At 41.0% G+C, this 13,375-nt stretch overlaps 1 long non-coding RNA gene across 1 annotated transcript in view; it reads right to left on the reverse strand.

The window, feature by feature from the left end:
• Window positions 1-872: 872 nt before the first annotated feature.
• The window catches only part of LOC109874570 (uncharacterized), a 29,321-nt gene continuing 16,818 nt past the window's right edge, over window positions 873-13,375 (reverse strand). The window contains exons 5-7 of the long non-coding RNA XR_002252718.2: window positions 1,257-1,319; window positions 1,038-1,163; window positions 873-917 (exon numbers count right to left, since the gene is read on the reverse strand). This is a non-coding gene — a long non-coding RNA (uncharacterized LOC109874570). The remainder of the gene's footprint in view (window positions 918-1,037; window positions 1,164-1,256; window positions 1,320-13,375) is intronic.

Below are 13,375 nucleotides of genomic sequence, written 5' to 3' on the forward strand. Positions count from 1 at the left end.
ATGGATCCTCTAAGAACCTTTTGAAGAACCCTATGGGGGACCCCTTTATATGATCCTCTAAGAACCGTTTGAAGAACCCTATGGGGGACCCCTTTATATGATCTTCAAAGAACCTTTTAATGGATCCTCTAAGAACCTTTTGAAGAACCCTATGGGGGACCCCTTTATATGATCCTCTAAGAACCGTTTGAAGAACCCTATGGGGGACCCCTTTATATGATCCTCTAAGAACCGTTTGAAGAACCCTATGGGGGACCCCTTTATATGATCCTCTAAGAACCGTTTGAAGAACCCTATGGGGGACCCCTTTATATGATCCTCTAAGAACCGTTTGAAGAACCCTATGGGGGACCCCTTTATATGATCCTCTAAGAACCGTTTGAAGAACCCTATGGGGGTCCATTTCCATTTCCCTCCTCCTCTATTATGATTGTTAATAACAATAACACGATATTTTAATTGTCAGTGTTTATCTAAGCCATAAGGCCCTGTACCACACTCTGAAAAGGTTCCTGGAGTATCCTTTGGAGGTTCTTCAAATTGAAACTGTGGGGGAACCCCTAGAAGTTCTATAAAAGTAACTAATTTTAATGGCTCCTCGAAGAACCTGTTGAATAACTTTTTGGGGTTTGTTTTTGAACTACCCCCCCTCTTTTATTATTATAATAATAATATGCATAACAATAACATAATATTTTACTTGTCAGTGTTTATTATGATTTTAGTGGCAAAACAGAATAAAAAATGTAAATATGAGGTCAAATCCCAGCAGAGCCCCAAGTCCAATGGGTATATCCTCTGGCGTGTTGATGTAATGTGTTGATGTTCTCCGTATCCATAGCCAGAATGATTTTGCAGTGCATGGTGAGTGAATAGGTTCCCTGTTATATTCATCAGAGGTGTAGGGAGGGTGAAGTCTGTGAATCCCACCAAATAGTAATTATACAGATGATTAACAAAACACATGACAGAATTCATACATTGTTTTTTGTGGTAAATGAATAAAACTGTTTTGATAATGGTTTTCATACACATACCTTGTCCATAATGTAGAGGCCTAAGGGATATTCATTGAAGAGGAAAGGGAGGAGGATGGTAAATGTGATCTGCATTACATACCAATACCAACTGACATACCTTTGTATGCCTCCTCGTTTGTATACCTGCAGAGACAGACACAAAAGTGAGCAGTTCAGTCATTTGCACACAAAACACAGTTAGCCTTCAAAATACTCTTATAGCCTACATATTCTTACCTCTTTGTTGATTTGATATCCATTGATTTGTCCATTTTCAGTTTTAGAAGGATTTGCACAAATCTGAAAAGATAGATGGTATCATCATAAAACAATATACATTTAGATCATACAAGGGACATAACTTACCTTAAATTGAGGAGATCTTTGCATTTTTCAGTTAAGTGCCTGCACCTGCTCTCCTTTCACATTCAAATCCAAATGTTTCAGTTGGGCAGTTAGGTCCCTGCAAGAACCCCCACCAACTAAGGAGGTACCTCAATGAACCCCACCTCCTACGGGGTTCTTGGAAGAACCTTTTTGGGGGCAATTTTCTTCAAAGAACTTTGAAGATCTTAGAAGAACCCTTGTTGAACCCCTAATTCTTTTAGAGTGTAGAAATGACTACCGAGCCCATGGTGAGATGGGAGTACCCAAGCCAACTGTCATAGAAAGAGAGAGAGGATGGTTTGTCTATTGTAATGTAAGACACGGATATGTAGGCTACGCATTCATACGCACAGACAATAGTCTCTCACACGCACACACAAACACACTGAAACTGTGGACAAATGTATTCTCTACAACGATAATTGATAGTCCTCAACAACCAATGCAGATTAAAAGTATACAGCGATATGGCGTCAGAAATAACATTGGCGTTGGAGCTGTAATCTTAACATGTTTGCTGAGTAACAGAGTAAATCACTTGTACTGCGTTTTACAGAGAATATTTGTAATGAAGCGCTGTCGTTGGTTTACGATAATTACAATTTTGCTATGCATCGAAGCGCCTGTCAAACATCAGCTTTCCGCTTCAAGCCTCACACAGTCACACTCAGAGCTATCTTTTCACTCAGTGAACCACAGCTTCCCTCTCCCCACACACACACACACACACACACACGCACACGCACGCACGCGTGCGCGCACACACACACACACACACACACACACACACACACACACACACACACACACACACACACACACACACACACACGTTCCCTGTCTGCCACAGTACAGGGGATGGTGTGTTAGTGTATAGCTATTGCATTTGGCATGGTTAACCTACTTTGAGCTGGTCTCACATGTAATACCTCATGCCATCTCATCTTCCAGTTCATGTGTATCATGAGTGACGCACAACGCTGATGTGGAACAACTGAAGAGTCCACTGAAATGTAATGAGCCTGTGGCACAACTGAATGTGATTGCTGAGATGATCGTCACAGTGCTTTATGCATAGATTTGACTCTCCATCCTTCATAAAAAGCTGAACAACGAATCTCTCTGTAAACGTTCTGTTTTTGGAATTTGCCGACTGCACTTGCCTGGTCCCAGATCTGAATGTGTTTTAGCCAATTCCTCTGACTACTGTTGTCATACCGTACAATCTGGTCTCAATGTAGTTTAAATGCTCATATGCAAGGCATTTACTGTAACGAGTCCTTAAATGTAAACTGAAAAGCTACGCTTAAACTGCAGTGTAGGGTAGATAACAGCAGGGGTGAAAGTAATCCGCTATGGTCCAGTACTGCATCCCATACCTGAGCCTATCACAATAATTAAAACAAAATACCAAGAAAACTATCGGCACCATTATTGAACATTGTCAGCTGCACGACAATGAGCAAATTTACTTGAAAATGGGCGGTATACCTCTCCAAATTGTGTTGTTGTTTGATGAGTAACATTCTGCCAAGGCGGAAATAAGTGGCCGAGATCGACCGAGACGCGCCCGTACAACAGCGGATGCATCAATTCAGGCTACAAGTGAAGTGGGCTTAATGACAATCCCCGAATGTCATTACACTTTTAGCTTACTTGTAGGCTAACAGATATCTCTCTCCATTCATCAAATTGCAGGTGCAAAGTGCTCTGTTTTGGATGCTGAAATTATTTTTGACAAAACGTGCGCGGGTAGCCAACAGGAACACTATGTCATAACTGGTTGTGTTTATGCCACATTAAAAAGTTATATGACAAATCTTTACTAGGCCCACAGAGACCATACAATATTTATATGGAATTCTATGATGAGACCCATACCGGTAAGAAATGAAATATACTTTCACAGACAGATAAAAGCCGTGCGCTGAGACTTGGCCTATTGCCAACTCCCCCACTGAGGCAAATTACATCTCACACACACACATTTGTCTGCATGCCATATGGGTGGTTCTGTGGCTTCGAAGGAGCTCTCGCATAGAGGTCAAGACGGGCCAGCTCAAACCACGGATGATTAATATTTACAGGTCTCACTATCTGTGTAATCAGAATGTTTATAGCAGCCCTACTGTGTGTGGCTATTTCTATACCACAATATTACTGAAGTAATCTCAAACCTCTTAACTACTCACCTCTGACCTCTTCTTAAGAATTGCTGCTCATGAGAAGAAGTTGGTTGTGTATAATTATTGCACTTTGGCCCGAAAACAACCAAGTCAAGTGGCTGTTGATGTTCAGGTAATATAGCGAATGTACTATTTCTCATGTGTTTTGCTGGCTCATATCCGCCACGAAGGACCACAGATTTTTCATCACTATAAAATTCTCGCAGTCAAATATGTTGAATAAGTTGTGTATTTCTGAACAGGTATGGTGGTGAGAAAGTAGCAAATATCTCATGGAGTTCAGTAGAAGAGTTATTGACGCAAGCTCCAAATAAATCGACCTAACATATTCTAAGGCTAACTTTTAGTGTTGAATGATCTTCTGGTCTCAGTGTGAAAGATATTATATGAGTCATATTATTGATCATTCATGAGGAAATGTGCCTTTTAATACTTTTAGATATCGAGTGGAGTCAATGTGGAGAGACGGGCCTCGTGCTAATACCAAAGAGATCCAATTCACTTCCCTATAAAACCTTTAAACCCGAGAACCTATTATACCTATTTTTCAAAATGGCAAATATTAACTTTAATCATGTCTTGGTGTGTGTCCTCTTTTTCTCTTTTTCCTCTTTTTTCATCTCTACTTAAAGTAAGATGTCTCCTTGGTTCTGAATAAGTAAAACCTTGGCATGCTCGCTGTCCCTTATCTTACTTTAAAGAAATGCAACTACACTCTCAATTAGATTACATGAACTGTGAACAACACTTAAAATGGCTTTCTTGCTGTTAGGAACAACAATTAAAATGGTAAAACCACACACATACACGTATGTTGGAAGTAAAAGCAGAGAATACCCGCTGGTACCAGCCTGTTCTATTGCCAGATTCGTAATGTAGCATTTGTTTGGTGGTTCCGACAGTAAGTACCCCTGGCAGTTTAAAAGAGAGTGCTTGGTAATGGTGGCCGAAATTGTAATACATCTCCTGATTGGTGCAACTGGGCTGGCTGTTCCGCTGTGTCTATACCGTGGCCAACATGATGGCCAGAAAAGTATGACACATGATTTTTTGGTTTTTTCAAAACCATTTTTTTCCTTTGTGCAAAACACCATCAAGTGACCAATAGACGGTTCAATTCCCACCAACAGGTCAACCACCAGTGGCGTATGAAGAAGTGGTTATCTGGTATTTGCTGCTGCTGTATTTAAAAGGGCAGTGGTTGAGGAAGCCCCGTGGGGAGTAGCAGGCTGGAGGGTTTGACAATGATCCACAGTGATGTATCTGTTTAGTTAGATTCTCAGATGAGGTAGAGTGAACACATCGCATTCACTATCACTTTGCAGCAACCTGCCATTTTATAAGCTGACAAATTGCATTTGTGAGGCACTCCAACAGCTCATTTAAGAAGTGTATGTGTGTGTGTCTGTGTATGCGTGTCTACAGTATGTGTGTCTATGTGTATCTGTGTGTCTACATGTATGTCTCTATGTGTGTCTCTGTGTGTGTCTGTGTATATCTATGTCTGTCTGTGTCTACGTGTGTCTGTGTTTCTATGAGTGTCTGTGTGTGTCTATGTCTGTCTACGTGTGTCTACAGTATGTGTGTGTATCTGTGTATCTGTGTGTCTATGCATGTCTATGCGCGTCTGTGTGTGTGCGTGAAGTGTGAAAAAAATATACACTTCATGCACACACACACGAATGTACCAGTCAAAATTTTGGACACACCTACTCATTCAAGGGTATTGTCTTTATTTTTACTTTTTTTTTTTTTTGCTCACTCTTGGCATTCTCTCTCAACTAGCTTCACCTGGAATGCTTTCCAACAGTCTTGAATGAGTTCCACATATGCTGAGCACTTGTTGGCTGCTTTCCTTCACTCTGCGGTCCAACTCATCCCAAACAATTTCAATTGGGTTGAGGTCGGGGGAATGTGGAGGCCAGGTCATCTGATATAGCAATCTATGACTTTCCTTCTTGGTCAAATAGCTCTTACACAGCCTGGAGGTGTGTTGGGTCATTGTCCTGTTGAAAAACAAATTATAGCCCCACTAAGCGCAAACCAGATGGGATGGCGTATCGCTGCAGAATGCTGTGGTAGCCATGCTGGTTAAGTGTGCCTTGAATTCTAAATATTCCCTGACAGTGTCACCAGCACCATCACACCTCCTCCTCCATGTTTCACGGTGGGAACCACACATGCGGCGATCATCCGTTCACCTGCTCTGCGTCTCACAAAGATACGGTGGTTGGAACCAAAACTCTCAAATTTGGACTCATCAGACCAAAGGACAGATTTCCACCGGTCTAATGTCCATTGCTTGTGTTTCTTGGACCAATTCTCTTCTTCTTATTGGTGTCCTTTAGTAGTGGTTTCTTTTCAGAAATTCGACCATGAAGGCCTGATTCAAGCAGTCTCCTCTGAAAAGTTAATTTTGAGATGTGTCTGTTACTTTATTTATTTGGGCTGCAATTTCTGAGGCTGGTAACTCTAATAAACTTATCCTCTACAGTAGAGGTAACTCTGGGTCTTTCCTGTGGTGGTCCTCATAAGAGCCAGTTTTTTCATAGCGCTTGATGGTTTTTATCTTCTGTTTACCACGCCTATCTAGTCACAACACAACAACTGATTGGCTCGAATGCATTAAGAAGGAAAGAAATTCTACAATTTAACTTTTAACAAGGCACACCTGTTAATTGAAATGCATTCCAGGTGACTACCTCATGAAGCTGGTTGAGAGAATGCCAAGAGTGTGCAAAGCTGTCATCAAGGCAAAGGGTGGCTACTTTGAAGAATCTCTAATATAAAATATATTTGGATTTGTTTAAGACTTTTTTGGTTACTACATGATTCCATATGTGATATTTCATAGTTTTCAAGGCTTCACTATTAGTCTACAATGTAGAAAATAGTAAATCAATAAAAACCCTTGAAATGAGTGTGTCCAAACTTTTGACTGGTACTGTATATATTTTATTGTCACATACACCAGATCGGTGTAGTGAAATGGGTTGTTTTAAGTGTGTATGTGCGTGCATGCGTCTGTGTGTGTGGGTGCACGTGAGTGTGTGCGGGCATGTGGTTTCGTTCATTTTATTCTTGAGGCATTTACAACCCACTCCAATGACAGTAGTCTTCATTTTGTTTTCTTCCGTTCTTTCTTTTCCCAGGTATCCACAATTAAGCTGACTGGTGGGTGGCAGTGACACATCAAAGACATAGAGGCGTGATGATCCAGTCAGCATCTAATCTCGGTAAACTAAGGCTTTAAGATGTCGTGACCAAGGAAGCAGTTACAAACACTGAGATATGTCTCCATATGGCTGCATTAATTGAGAGCAGGTAGCAACCTTTATGTCAGAAGCTAGACTTGCACAACAGCAGTCCTTTTGCATAACCTGAGGTTTGAAATGGCCCACTGCAACCTGTATCCTGGCCAATTCAAATAGCTCAAAAACGAATTATGTTTGTCAAAGCAAAGGATTAACATTAGAACAGATTTCTATACAGTAGAGTCTAGCCATGAGAAGGACCTCATCCACTATGAGTGAACACAAGCATCAGGATCATGGCCTTTATTTTGGAACAGGGCATTAGAAACAGATTCTTTTTTTCAGACAAAGCCCACAGTACATCCCTCCTACTCCTCCGCATCCCTCCATCCCATTTTCATGACAGATTTGTGTGTATTTGTGCGTCTCTGTGAGGCAAGGTGAAACATGGGAAAATGTTTCATTAAGCCGGCAGGTGGCTCAATTATCCTCTTCCCAGCAATTAGGCACAACACATCGTCATCTTCAAGGGCAAATCTGTTATCCTGCTTGTTTTTCAGCAGCGCTGAGCCTGTTAGACCATGGCTTCTACCATTTGTTCATAGCTCTGTATGCATATAGTGTCATTTTTGGGCAAGGGGAACAAAATGCTATTTGTTTTGGGTACAAGTAGGCCTGGCATATAGGATAAAGACTTTTTAGTTCCAATTTGTTCCCACTTTTGGCCGCACAAAACATGTCCCTCCTACCTAGGTATTCACACGGCAGTTACATAGGTAGTTACAGTGTAATGACAGCATAAATTGTGTCTGCCTTTGTAACTATCATGTAACTACAGGGGCATTTAAGACCCTTCTTGTTAAGACTTTTATCTAATAGATATTAAACTCATTTGCCACCACAGACAGAGAAGTAGCACCTTCCCTGCACCGCCCACTTTTGTCCTGCACCTTCTCCGTGGCAGACAACATTGGAGAGGGAGACGTATTTCTCAGTCTGCACAGTTAATGATGTGTTTTTATCCGATTCGATTTGTCTAGTCAGAACGGGGCCAGGGAAACAAGGTTGTCCCATCTTTACAGGAACAAGCCGAGGTCTTTTCGCAAACTGATCAATTAAAAATATATAGCAATAGCCAAGGAGAGCAGGCAGATTTTTGGAAGGGTCAGTAGCACCCAATGCGCCTCAAACAAACTTCTCTAGTTGCTTTTGAATGCCAATTCAAGCCAAGTACACCTACACAATATTTAATTATAATTATTTTATTTAACTAGGCAATTCAGTTAAGAACAAAATCTTATTTACCTTAGACCGCTACGCCACTTGAGAGCCCAATATCACGTCATCCTTAATAAAAATGACTTGTTGTATATGGCATGCCCGTTTGAGTATGAAAATCAAGAAAACACTTGATGCCAAGTTGTTTCGCAGTATACCGCACATCTCAGGTATTCGTTTTATCACACTCTCTATCTGCCAAAGGGGCAAGGAAATGGGATTGTCCTGGCATGGAGGCTAGTGAAATGAGACAGACCTCATTTTATTGCCATTGATTGTTTCAGCAGTCGTTTGACTGACTGTGACCTCATGGGTAATGATCATTTGTCCAAAGTAATGAAGAGATATGACGCCTCTGAAATTACAGCCTATTACCTATAAAGTGCACTACTTGGTAAAAACAAGTGGACTATATAGTATAAGCCAGGAAATAGGATGACTGGTGAAAAGTGATGCACTATATGCTGTCATTTGAGAAGCAGACTTAGGGATGTGCCTTTACCATCTGTAATCACCTGCTGAGTATAAATGATGAGCACGGTACATTAGTCCTACTATCGTAGTCATGTCATACATGGCACATCCAGATCTTATCTGGCACCAGTCTAGAAATGGCCCTCCTTCCTCACTGTAAACCCGGAGGCTACAAGCAAAGCCTCAAAGAGGGGCAGGTATGACGGACTGCTGTTCTCAAGCATAAGGCGGAAACACTTCTAGTGTTTACACTTACACACTTACCAGACCCGGCACCAGGATAAAGTAACTTAAGGGGAAGTTGAAAATCAGCACAATTTTGGGGTTCTTATATTGGAATTATATTGAACTCTGCTTATGCCACGCTCTACCACAATAAACAAAGTTCAAATGCCGAGACTCCGAGATCATTGAGTGCTTTTGAAATCACTACCCTATTTCTGATGGGCTTGTATCAGCACAATGGACAGCGCCCTACAGCAAGGCCATTTTGGTAAGGAATATGGGCTACAAGATAGATAGGGTAATTCACCTATTACAAACAGACTCAGTGAATGCAGCCGTACACACAGCTGTCTTACCAAATAATGCAAACTAAATGCTGAAAGTAGTAGCCTTGTTATTCACACGTGCAACAGAAAAATAGTGAATAGTGGTTTGGTTTAGAATACTGACAGATCTGCGAATGAATGAATGCTAATAGAACAAAACAGAGCTAACAAGTAGTAAGCCTTCTAAACAAAATATCAGATCGATAAAGGCATGACACAATCTACAGTTGAAGTCGGAAGTTAACATACACTTAGGTTAGAGTCATTAAAACTCGTTTTTCAACCACTGCACAAATTTCTTGTTAACAAACTATTGTTTTGGCAAGTTGGTAAGGACATCTACTTTGTTCATGACACAAGTCATTTTTCCAACAATTGTTCAGACAGATTATTTCACTTATAATTCACTGTATCACAATTCCAGTGGGTCAGAAGTTTACATACAGCTTGTAAAATTCCAGCTTGTAAAATTCCAGAAAATGAGGTTTTAGAATGAGGTTTGAGAAGCTTCTGATTGGCTAATTGACATCATTTGAGTCAATTGGAGGTGTACCTGTGGATGTATTTCAAGGCCTACCTTCAAACTCAGTGCCTCTTTGCTTGACATCATGGGAAAATCAAAAGAAATCAGCCAAGACCTCAGAAAAATAATTGTAGACCTCCACAAGTCTGGTTCATCCTTGGGAGCAATTTCCAAACGCCTGAATGTACCACGTTCATCTGTACAAACAATAGTACGCAAGTATAAACACCATGGGACCACGCAGCCGTCATATCGCTCAGGAAGGAGACGCGTTCTGTCTCCTAGAGATGAACATGCTTTGGTGCGAAAAGTGCAAATCAATCCCAGAACAACAGCAAAGGACCTTGTGAAGATGCTGGAGGAAACAGGTACAAAAGTATCTATATCCACAGTCAAACGAGTCCTATATCGACATAACCTGAAAGACTGCTCAGCAAGGATGAAGCCACTGCTCCAAAACCGCCATAAAAAAGCCAGACTATGGTTTGCAACTGCACATGGGGACAAAGATCATACTTTTTGGAGAAATGTCCTCTGGTCTGATGAAACAAAAATGGAACTGTTTGGCCATAATGACCATCGTTATGTCTAGAGGAAAATGAGGGAGGCTTGCAAGCCGAAGAACACCATCCCAACTGTGAAGCACGTGGGTCATGTTGTGGGGGTGCTTTGCTGCAGGAGGGACTGGGGCACTTCACAAAATAGAAGGAATATGATGTGGATATTTTGAAGCAACATCTCAAGACATCAGTCAGGAAGTTAAAGCTTGGTTGCAAATGGGTCTTCCAAATGGACAACGACCCAAGCATACTTCCAAAGTTGTTGCAAAAAAGACAACAAAGTCAAGGTATTGGAGTGGCCATCACAAAGCCCTGACCTCAATCCTATAGACAATTTGTGGGCAGAACTGAAAGAGTGTGTGTGAGCAAGGTCAACAAACCTGACTCAGTTACACCAACTCTGTCAGGAGGAATGGGCCAAAATTCACCCAACTTATTGTGGGAAGCTTGTGGAAGGCTACCCGAAACATTTGACCCAAGTTAAACGAATTAAAGGCAATGCTATCAAATACTAATTGAGTGTATGTAAACTTCTGACCCACTGGGAATGTGATGAAAGAAATAAAATCTGAAATAAATCATTCTCTCTACTATTATTCGGACATTTCACAGTCTTAAAATAAAGTGGTGATCCTAACTGACCTAAAACAGGGATTTTTTTTACAAGGATTAAATGTCAGGAATTGTGAAAAACTGAGGTTAAATGTATTTGGCTAAGGTGTATGTAAACTTCCGACTTCAACTGTATATCTAGGCTGGTTACATTAACAGTAAACAAATGCAGTAGACAAAAGGTGAATGAAGATCCAAAATGATCACAATATTGCCTACAGTCTACTACAGTGAGATGCAGCCATGCACAGCCATTTTGTCAAATAAATAGGCCTGATAGAGTAGTGAGGAGGAAGAGGAGCTCCGCGAACCCTTTGTGTCCGGGAAGTCATTTAACCAATCATTGTAGCCATCGGCACTCTGTAGAGTTTGTTTGAATGTTAAATGACGAGCATGAGGCACACCCATAACAGAGTTGCTATTTTCTCAGGTTTTCTCGTATCAATTCATTTGTGACATTTCAGTATTACTCATTATACCAAAAAAGTCTGATTTAATCAACAAATACGATAGTCAGTTAAAAGGGTAAAAGGCTGTGTACTGTACATATCCGGCTGTGTTGGCAAAATCACTACATATCCCATCAAAACCAAGCGGGGAGAGGCCGCCTGTTGTCACAGTTCCAAGACCAGTCAGAAACGCCCAGTTAACCTTACGCAAATGACTCCAGTGTATCTCAAAACTGAACTTGGATCCGCGTTAAGTAGCAATGTCGCCACCGATAGCTCCAACGTGTTATGACTATTTAACAAAATAATAAATACATTTTCAAGTTTATTTCCAGTAAATTTCTTAGTTACATGTTTGTATAACTAGCAAAGGAGTTTTGATGTTGAGGTTGCAGTATTCATGAAGTTTGGCAATGAGGACCAAAACGTGCATAGTTTAGCCAGGGAAAACCGGGGAAAACAAACTCAGAGCATAGCTGGGCACTCATGCGCACTAGGCTAATTCAGGACACCGGTTGTAGTTTTTATGCCCTGATATCGGTTTGATGAAAATATTCTGAGACTGAAACTAATACATCAGATTACAAATATTTAAGGAGAGCTAATATATAAACAATCCCGAAATCAGCTGTGATGGTCAATAGTGAAACAAAGCTTAAAACCATGTTTGAGTGGACCTGAATCCAGAAAATGAAGGCTGAAGTTGCTTCCGGACACGGTAGACTCCTCCTCCTCACCACTCTATAAAAGCCTGCTTCAAACATGGTAAATCATGCCGCTCGTGCAGGAGTTCAGCAACACGTTGTGACATGGCACAATACACTTCTGTGAATGATTTTCTACCCACTTTATCCATTTAGCAATGACAGTTTACCTTAAACACGTTTCCAATATGTACAGTTCCATTTACAGCAATGATACCAAGAAAAAACATTATGTAATGTATCTATTTCTATGATGAAACGAGCTATGTAGCTATGCCAACAGGCGCCATTCTTACATTGGAATTATATTTAAATTCTGCTTATATCACGCTATACCACAAGAAAACACAAAAGTTCAAATGCTTTTGACCAAGAAGTAACAGGTTTAATGGCATGAAATCTCTGCTGCCTTCTATCAGCACCATGGACAGTGCCCTACACACTAAGCAAGATTTTTTAAATAAAAACCAACCAGCTATATTGTTTCAATCTGAACTTTTCAAAGAGTTGCAAACTCCTTGATGCTCTGTGAAACTTCCTTAGTAATCGATCATTTCATTCTCCCCAAAATCTTCTTGTAAGATCCTCTTAGTTGAGCTTTCCTCAGGTGTAGCATGCTTCTTCCGTGCTGACTGAAGACATTTTTCAAAGTGGAAAATGAGTTCTTGCATGTAGTTGTGAACACTCCAAAAGTCTGTTCATGTTTCAGTGCAGTAAGCACGGTCAGCATAGTGGAGAGAGGCTCAGAGAATTGTTGCAGGATATCAAATAGGGTCCATTTGTCCACATTGGAATCAGAGCGGGCGACTTCAGTCTGCAAAAACTGGTGAGCGACACTAAACTCAGCTTTCACCAAATCTGTTTGGCTTAAATCCATCAGTGATTTCACCTTTTTCACATCTAGAAAGTCATGGCTCTCTGGGTCAAGGGCACACATGGCCTCCACCAGTTGGCTGTTGTGTTCGTTGAGTCCTTCTGCCATTTCACCAATGACAGCATCCAACGTGGTGAAGAACAGTATTTTAAACTCAGTCTCTTCTTCTCTGTCCTGCTGGCACACTTTACTGTCCACCATGTATTGTTGGAGATCTGTACTTACTGTACATAATGTTGTCCTTTGCTTGGATCTGGTGGTGGTGAATCCTTTGGTACTATCAAATAGCATTCTTCCAGCTAGAATACCCGCCTTTGGTGAAGGCCTTGTCTGCGTTAGCATTGGACCCAGCACAGAACTTTCGACATAGGAAACAAAATGCCGCATCTGCAGTAACCGAGTATTCCAGCCATTCTCTTCCTATTAAGCAGTTGCTATTAAAGGAACGTTTTTGGACAGAAAACCTGCGGCTAGGGTAGGATTCAAGGCTAACCTGGGCTGGCT

This window comes from Oncorhynchus kisutch, linkage group LG30 (assembly GCF_002021735.2).
Source record: "Oncorhynchus kisutch isolate 150728-3 linkage group LG30, Okis_V2, whole genome shotgun sequence".
Taxonomy (NCBI): Eukaryota; Metazoa; Chordata; class Actinopteri; order Salmoniformes; family Salmonidae; genus Oncorhynchus; species Oncorhynchus kisutch.